This window comes from Equus asinus, chromosome 1, assembly GCF_041296235.1.
Source record: "Equus asinus isolate D_3611 breed Donkey chromosome 1, EquAss-T2T_v2, whole genome shotgun sequence".
In the NCBI taxonomy this organism is placed as follows: Eukaryota; Metazoa; Chordata; class Mammalia; order Perissodactyla; family Equidae; genus Equus; species Equus asinus.
This window is the reverse complement of record NC_091790.1, coordinates 156,694,122-156,703,000: the sequence shown is the minus strand read 5'-3', so window position 1 is coordinate 156,703,000 and position 8,879 is coordinate 156,694,122. Positions and strand designations below refer to the sequence as shown.

Genomic DNA, 8,879 nt, shown 5'->3' with positions numbered 1-8,879 from the left:
GAACCCTTCAAAATGTGTGGCTGGGGAAGAGTGCCCAGGAGCCAATGGTAGCCAGGCCAAAACCAGGTGTGCTGAAGGATGGGAAGATGGGCTTCCAGCTGCTGCTTGTTGCTCCTCAGGAGCCCTGTCCTCCAGTAACCCCAGGCTGCTCAAAGGTGCTCGGATAAACCTTACCCTAGGTTGTGGGTGGAATGCCCTGGTCTTTCTCTCCAGCTTGCACCCTCTCTTGGGTTCATCTGCTTCACTGTCATATCTTGGAAACGGAAACCCAGCCCATCTTCTAAGGCCCATCTCAGATGACTTTCTCCATGAAGTAACACAGTTGGAAATGTCCTCTCCCTGCTCCAACTGTGGTGCCCAGACCTTTGGGGTAAAAGAAAAAAAAAAAAAAAAAAAACGTGGGGATTTGGGAAGGATAGATTTTAGATTGACAACTTTTATTCTACTAGGTAAGGATATTTTAAAAAGCCACAAATAAAACTATTTTGGGGGCTTGTCCAGTGGTGCAGCAGTTAAGTTTGCACGCTCCGCTTCAGTGGCCTGGGGTTCACCGGTTTGGATCCTGGGTGTGGACCTACGCATTGCTTATCAAGCCATGCTGCGACAGGCATCCCACATATAAAATAAAGGAAGATGGGCATGAATGTTATCTCAGGGCCAATCTTCCTCAGAAAAAAAAAGAAAGAAAGAAAGAAAGAAAGAGGAGGATTGGTGGCAGATGTTAGCTCAGGGCTAATCTTCCTCAAAAAAAACACAACTATTTTCTTTTAATTTTATAAAAGTCAACATGTTAATTTCAAATGTAGGAAGGACATTTTCAGAATAAACAATGGTTTTTGAAATAGAACAAATTTAACCTTACAAACAAATCTGTCTACATTGGCTTTTTTGGGCTCATTTTACCTTAGATTTCTGAAAAATCCACAATGGGCCTAGATCCTTCTGCAGACCACAATATTTGGCAATCTCAGCCATGTAACAATTTGTTGGTAATTCTTTGGCCTTTCTCAAGGTCCCATTATGCTGACATTTTTTGGGTTCATGCCTATTGTATCTTAAGCTCCCTTAGAGTAGGACCCAATTCTTTCTGTTCCCATGTCCTCTGAAGCTGTTAGGCTAAAGTCAGTCCCCACAAATGTTTGAATAGATGGACGGATGGATATGCTATCCTTGGACAAGGCAGACTTCTGGGTGGACTAGAACAAATGATAGGGCTTTCCCAGGCATCCTCTGCTGCCCCAGTTTCTGAGAGCTACAGTAGGTTGATTGCATTAACTGCCCTTGTCCTGTAACCTTGTGGTGCCCTAGAAGGGGCCCAGACATCTGACTTATTGGGACAACTGGGTGTGAGCAGACATGATGCAAACAGGCTTGAAAGGCACTTGCTTATTCCCACTCGCGCTCTTGCACTCTGCCACTGTCTTGAGAAGAACACGTTTGAGTTGCCTGCAGGGAAAAGAGATAAGTGAAAAAAACTGAGTCATCCAGTCAGGGCCAACCTAGATTAGCCAGCAGATAGCCGACGCTCAGACACGGGAGCAGGAAAACCACTGTTATTGGCAGAGGCAACTGGTCGACCTGCAGCTCACAGTAGCCTCAAGAGAGTTCAACCAAGATCTGATTTGTTAAAAGCTGAACTGAGCAGAAAGAAGGCTGAGCCAGAAGAAGAGATGGGAAGAGAAGGATATCTGCAGGGAGGGGAGGGGTCAAAGGCTGCCTTTGTCCACTCAGCAGTTGTCCCTGAGCCTTTGGGGCAGTTCCTGGGGGCTGGCTGAGAGGGATGTGGGACCTGGAAGGCAGGCCTGGGTTCTCAGGAGGCACTCTGTACTCCCCAGGGGTCCTGGCCCTGAGGTCCCATCCTCCAGCAAATGATATTGCTGGTCTGAAGTCCACAGGTAAGCACTCACCTTATCCTGAGTATGTTAATTAAACACGTATAAAATGCATCTAAATGTTTTCAAAACAACACATCACAAAAATACCAAAGTTTTGATACTTAAAATAGGGGCCAGCCTGGTGGCATAGTGGTTAAGTTCACACACTCCACTTCGGTGGCCTGGTGTTTGCCAGTTCGGATCCTGGGTACAGACCTACACACCACACATTAGGCCATGCTGTGGTGGTGTCCCACACAGAAGCACAAGAATGACCTACAGCTAGGATATACAACTATATACTGGGGCTTTGGGGAGAAAAAACAAAAAAAGAGGAAGATTGGCAACAGATGTTAGCTTAGGGCCAATCTTCCTCACCAAAAAAAGCATACCTTAAAAAAACCACAAAAACTAAACGAAACCCAAGAGGAGTACTACCTCGTGATGCTTCAAGCTTTCAAACTTTTTTAGCCAACCAGCAAAAGGGGAGGCCTTATAAATTTTGCAAATATATTATCAGCCAGTACTATCAGCTTTTCTGAATTCACTGCCATAGAAAATGCTTTGCCCAGCTCTGGCTACAAATTTTCCTGCCATCTGGGTAAGATTTATTGTCTTCAACACAAGCCTCCAGTATCTCTTGTCAAGCCATAGGTCAGGTGCAAATGAACCATTTCATTCTGGCTTTTCCTAAGTTTTAAAAGCTAAACCTTCTCTCCAAGATAGGGAATTCTGCCATGAGAGCGCTTGAGAAGAGAATAAATACAGTAAACACTGGCCGTTCCCCAGAAACCATTTGGAACCTGCAGCCAAAGTGGTCTGTGCATGATGTGATCGCTCTGCCTGCCTTCTAGTCAATCTGCGAATGCACCTCTTGGCTGTACCTACCTTTGTACCTACAAAACCGCCCTGCAACTTTCCCGGAAAGAAGCGGTACCTGCTTTAGACGAGACCCATCTCTCTCTGTCTTGGACCATTTATTAGCGGTGGGCCAGCGTTTGGCTCTGAAGAGGCTGTAGGCAGTTGTGAGTATGTGGAATGGCAGATTAACGGTTCTCCACCCTGGCTATCCAGAAGAAGTAACTGTGGGGCTTTAAAACAACCCGTGATGGTTAATTTTATGTGTCAACCTGGTTGGGTCATTGTGTCCAGATGTTCTGGATCCTTCTGTGAAGGTGTTTCTGGATGAGTTTGACACTTAAATAGATGGACTTTGAGTAGAGCATGTTGCCCTCCATAGTATGGGTGGGCCTCATCAAATAAGTTGAAGGCCTGGCTAGAACAAAAGACTGACCTCCTCTAAGCAAGAGAGGATTTGGCCAGCAGATGGCCTTTGGACGTCAATGGAAACATTGGCTCTTCCTGGTTCTCCAACCTGACGGCCCACCCTGTGGATGTTGGACTTGCCAGCCTCCATTTATTTCCTAAAATAAATCTCTCTCTTTATATATACATCCTATTGGTTTGTTTTCTCTGGAGAATCCTGACTAATACAATACCCAAATCTGAGCCCTTTTCCCCAGTGATTCTGATGCAGTTGGCCAGGGGAGTGTTGTTTTTAAAAGACGTCTGGGTGATTCTCATGTGACCAGTGTTGAGGACTACTGCCAGAGCATCTCTTCCCCTCACACATAACACAGGACCTGGTCCAATCACATCACTGTCTTTTGAGTCCTGAATTTATCATCAATTGGCTGAATAACCTTAGACACGTAACTCTTCAACTTCCTGAGTTTCAATGTGCTTATTTATAAAGTAGAGACAATAGCACCAGGGCCATCAGATTGCTATGAAGATGAGGAGTTGTCACAGGAATGAAATATAGAAAGGCACAATATTTTACTTTTTTTTTTTTGAGGAAGATTGGCCTTGAGCTAACATCTGCCACCAATCCTCCTCCTTTTGCTGAGGAAGAGTGGCCCCAAGTTAACATCTGTGTCCGCTTCCTCTATTTTATATGTGGGACACCTGCCACAGCATGGCTTGATAAGCAGTGCATAGGTCTGCTCCTGGGATCCAAACTGGCAAACCCCAGGCAGAGCGTGCGAACTTAACCACTACAGCACCAGGGAGGCCCCACGATATTTTCCTTTTTATGAGTTGGAAGCGAATGTGTGCATTGTATGCCTGTTGCTTTTGTAATCACCGTGTTGAACAAAACACACAGATCTGTAAGGAGAGTGGGTTTTTTTTCATCGTCAGGTGCTAACCTTTGGCCTCTCCTCCCTGACAGGCAGCTCAGTCTCTGCAGTTTTCCTGGTGTGGCTAAGAGCCCTGTGTCTGACCTGTTTTCATCACAGCAGGAGCCAAGTCAGGATGGGTGGGATCCTGGATATTCAAGATTCAGCAATTGTATCTGACTAGGGGTCTCCGTGTGGAGGCTTGCACAGGGGGACTATTTGGGACTTTGGATGAAGTCATAGGTCGCTCTGCAAATGTTGGTGAAACAAATTGAAATACCGTGGTCAAATCAAGCCATGTAAGAGACCAGGAGACATATGTGAGCGATTTTCATGGTTAACTAAGAGGCACACCGTCGCCTGGGGCGAGAGGCTGCAGCTCATGCGTGGGTGAAAATGATCGCCCCTCCAGCTCTGGCCCGATGGGCAGCTCGCTGGGCATGGCGCATTACTTTCAGGCGGCCATGCTCCCGTCCAGGTACCAGAGTGCCTGGCTGGGAAGCATGCTCCTTGATGCAATTTCACACTGGGATATTTAAGAGGGTTATGGGAAACCACTTTTCCCTTACTCTGCCATCCTGAGTGAAATGGATTCAGGACGTGTAAAAAGCGTGTCCTTTAATTTATGGCAACATAAACAAACATGAGCAGCCTGGACTGAAACTACAAAAATAAGGGTGATGGGGAGAAGCATGGGCATGAATAATGTGGTTAACATCCTTTCACCTCATGTTGCATGAGCCCGGGCAGGATGGCTTTGGCGTTTGGGCCATTAGCAACATGTTCTGCTCACATTAAAACTGTGAAAATAGTTGGATTTATTTACGTTCCACATTGTAAGAGGGCATTTTTAATAGCTTAAGAAAGTGCTTCATTGGAAAGGGTGGAAGAATAGGAAACAAGCCTATATTCAGAAAAGCTTATACTGGGTGTGCAAATGTTTGCCTCATCTAGGAAAATAGACTCTATTCAATGGCTGCTGGTGGAACCCACCTAGAAAGATCATGAAATTCTTGATGGTTTCAGATGTAATCCATTCATTTCATCATATACTTATAGGCTTCTTCTGGGTAAGACTCTGTGCTAAACTCTGAACAGGTATAAAGGTGTGTTCATATAATGTCAATCCTAAAGCAATTTACATTAAAATGCAGCGTAAGGCAGTGATTAACACAGTACACAAGTTCCATGTTGTATCAGTGATATAGCCATATGCAAACTGCTTTAAGACACAGTTTCCTTATCTGTAAAATGGATTTGATAGTGGTGATGAGGATGATGTCAATGGTGATGATGATGATATCGGCAATGATGGTGGTGATAATGGTGATGATGATGGTGATAACAAACGTGTATTGAGCACTTACCATGTGCCGGGCTCACGATGAGCTCAGTTGTAAGAGCTTTTCATGTATTCCTATTCAATCCTCACAATAACCCCATAAGGTAGGTTAATATTATCTCCGTTTTTACTGCCTTCATAGGATATAGTGAGGATTAGATGAGTTAATGTATAGAAAGCACTTAGCACAATGCCTGACATTTGGAGTCCTCAGTAAGTGTTAGCAATAATAATAAAATATTACATTTTAATGGGTTGGTAGAAGCCAGTCTCCAAATAGTTGTAACAGCTGCTCTGAGAAGTATGAGCAAAATGCTATGAGAGTTCAATACAGGGAGAGAGCGCATCCAGGAGAGGTGAAGACTTCATAAGAGAGGGGCGTCTTGGAGCTGAGCCTTCCAGAAAGGATGTGGTCACAACAGACAGCGTGGCTGCAAAGGCACGTAAGCAGAGGCAGCAGCACAAATGGGACCTGGGCAGTGACCTGGGCAGGAAGTAGGACAGTGCAGGGAAGATTTGGGGCAACTGTGACCAGGTCGCTTGGCCAAGGGTAGAGGACACATATAAGTTAAGACTGAAAGCGTGGGTTGTGTCGTGGAGCACCTTGAATGCGTTCCAAGAGTTTATACCAAATCTGGTAGGCAAGGAAGCCACTGAGGGATCATAAGTGGTAAATGCCATGGTCAAAGCTGTTTGCTTCGTGAATGCAGCCGTGCTCCAAGAGTTACCCAGGGAACACATAAAATATTGGCAAAGCCATTGGTCCTGGGATTTAAAATGCACTCAGAGCCAGGCCACAGTCCAAAGTGGATGTGAGTTTGGCTTTAAGGATGAGGATTAGATCAGACCTAAAAACTCCCAGGGGCCAGATTTAGCCGGTCTGGTCCCTGTATCAACAGCAGTGCCAATATTTTATCTGTTTTTAAAGTGATCCCACCCATCTTGCTCTCGCCTTTTTGCCGGTCTGACCGAGACACTTACAAGAAACAGCAAGGTGCACCAGCACACAGCACACACCTGAGACAGAGCCACGTTGGGTGAAATTTGTATACAACTTGACACTAAATGTTGCAGCATTTTCTCCTCCCTCCCTGCTACTTCTAAATGGGACAAAGAGTGATTCAAGGACAATCAATTCCTCGTGTATTTCTTGTGTGCTTTCACTGGGCAAGGAACAGAGCTGTAAAGCTGTGTCACCTTGCCCCATCCTCTAAGAGCATGGCGTCCAGAGGAGAACCTATGACACGAACATAAATAACTGTGAGATAAAGTGAAAGGGGGTAAGAGCACTGGAGAGAGTACAGATGGTGTGCTTGGGTGGCAAAGGGGGTGCAAGCGATGATGACGGCTTTCTTTGGAGAAAGACAGCGTATATCATCCCCGTACTTTGTCCTTATAATTTAGTATGCCTTCTACGGTGGGTATAGTGTCTGGAAGTCAGAGAGACCTTGGTTTGAATCTTGGCTCCACCATCTACTAGCCAGGACTCCTCTGGTAAATTTAATGAGCTTCATTTTCTCCAAAATTGTGATGATATTCTTACCTCATGTAACTGTTATTGGGGTACAACAAGGCAACATATCAGTTAGGATATACAGACAGTTTTGTCTGCAAGTAACGGAAAACCCAGCCCCAAGTGGTGAAAACAGGGAATTTACTAGGTTGTAAAAGAGGCAACCGAGAGTGGAGTAGCTTCAGGGTGGAACCATCTCATCAAGGAGCAGGCTTTGTCAGTCTCTAGTCTGCCATCTACGTGGCAGCTTCCCCCAGACCTACTCCACCCATGTTTGCAGCATGAATGTCACTGTCCACATGTCCTTGTCCATATCCACTTCAGTGGGGCTAGCTTAGGCCAATGCCCGCTTCTGAACCAGGAACCATCACCCTGGGTGCCTCTGTGAATTCCTGGAAAGTTGTGTGACCTTGTGTAAGTTACTTCACCTCTCTGTGCCTAAGTTTCCTTATTTGTCAAATGTACATCAAGGTAGTACCTACCTCATAGGGGTGGGGTTAGAATTTAATGAATGATGATTATCTTACATCAGTGGTTTTCTTCAGACCATCCACAGCAACCTGTTGGTAAGCATGAAGTAAATTTAGTTGATTATGGCTATCTTGAAAACCACAAAGGAAAGAAACAAAATGGAACAGTAGTGAATAAAGAATCCCAGAGCATGTTGCATATGATAAAAGTAAGTAACGTTTCATGAAACTTTTGCTTAAGTTTTATATGTATTTGTGAGTGTACTTAGTTGCAATACAAAATTTATTTCATGAACTTGGTTTATGAAAAAAAAGTTGAGGAGCATTAGCTTGGGCTAATTATCGAGTGAATGGTGGAGGCTGGGGCCATTCCTTATACCCGGGCATTGGGAGAGAGGAGAAGTAGATGTTGGGAAGAAATACCACTTGCAAACCCTTCTATTGGATTTACCAAATGCCAGGCATTGACTTAAAAACTTTACATATACTAACACATGCAACTTTCACAGCAACCGCATGAATTAGGCAACTTTATCCACCCCATTTTCCAGATGAGAAAACTGTGGCAGAGAAGTTAAGTAACTTAGACAATGTCACACAGCTAGTAGTGGTGGAGTAGATTCAAATCCACACAGCCTGATTCTAGAGCCCATGTTTTTACTACACTACACTGGGAGTCAGCATTCGATGTCCACTCACCGGATGCACGGTGCTCAGCAAGTGCAGGCCCGGCACGCAGAGGAAGCACTCCGTAAACAGTAGCTGTCATTAGGAATATTATTTTGGAAAGACCGATTTGCAGTCATAAAATTCCCTCCTTGATGTTCTCTCCAGCCTGAGGACGTGTAGACAAGTCTGTGGGAGGAAAAGAATGTTTGACTTTCTATTTCAAGTTGCGTGCTTAATAAAGCGGATACCATGTTGTCCTCAAGAGACCTTTTAGGGCATAGCTAAATTTTTCAAGGGCGGTGTGTGTGTTTGGGGTGGCATTGGTCAGGGACAAAGACAATTTCCTTTAAAACAGGCCACCTCTGTCACTCTGAGGTATGTTGGGCAATGGTTTCAAAGGCACATCCAGAAATACGTAGTACTAGCTACTGAAAGCATGTGGTGAACGGAGGGTCAGTTTGATTCTGGTGTTTAGAAGATGCTCTGATCTCTTCCAGGGGTGCTTGGAAGGGAAACAGGAAGATTGAACAAGGTGACCTTCCTGTGCCCTGGAGCCATCGGCGCAACAAAGAAACACTGCGAAAGAGCCTGACCTCCATTTACACAGGGCCATCTTGGTGCGGCTAATCTAATCCAGCAGAGGAAGAATTTTTAAAAAGAGCCCCAAGAGGACTAATAAAATGGCTTCGAATTTCATTATGTTTGAGAGGGAGGCACTAATTCAATTAGCCACAAAATGAGAATTTTCCTACCCCCTCTCTTTGAAGCGGTTCTGAAGCTAGACTGCGGCTGAGGAAATGCCTGGGCTGCCTTTGGATATAGTCTTCCTTC

General features: G+C 44.9%; 1 long non-coding RNA gene across 1 annotated transcript; it reads right to left on the bottom strand.

Annotated features, from left to right (window-relative positions):
* Positions 1-417: 417 nt before the first annotated feature.
* Positions 418-8,308, bottom strand: LOC139045344 (uncharacterized). Its single transcript, XR_011503539.1, has 3 exons — positions 8,079-8,308; positions 7,392-7,469; positions 418-1,446 (listed from the first exon to the last, which is right to left on the bottom strand). It is a non-coding gene; the product is annotated as an uncharacterized lncRNA (long non-coding RNA).
* Positions 8,309-8,879: the final 571 nt, after the last annotated feature.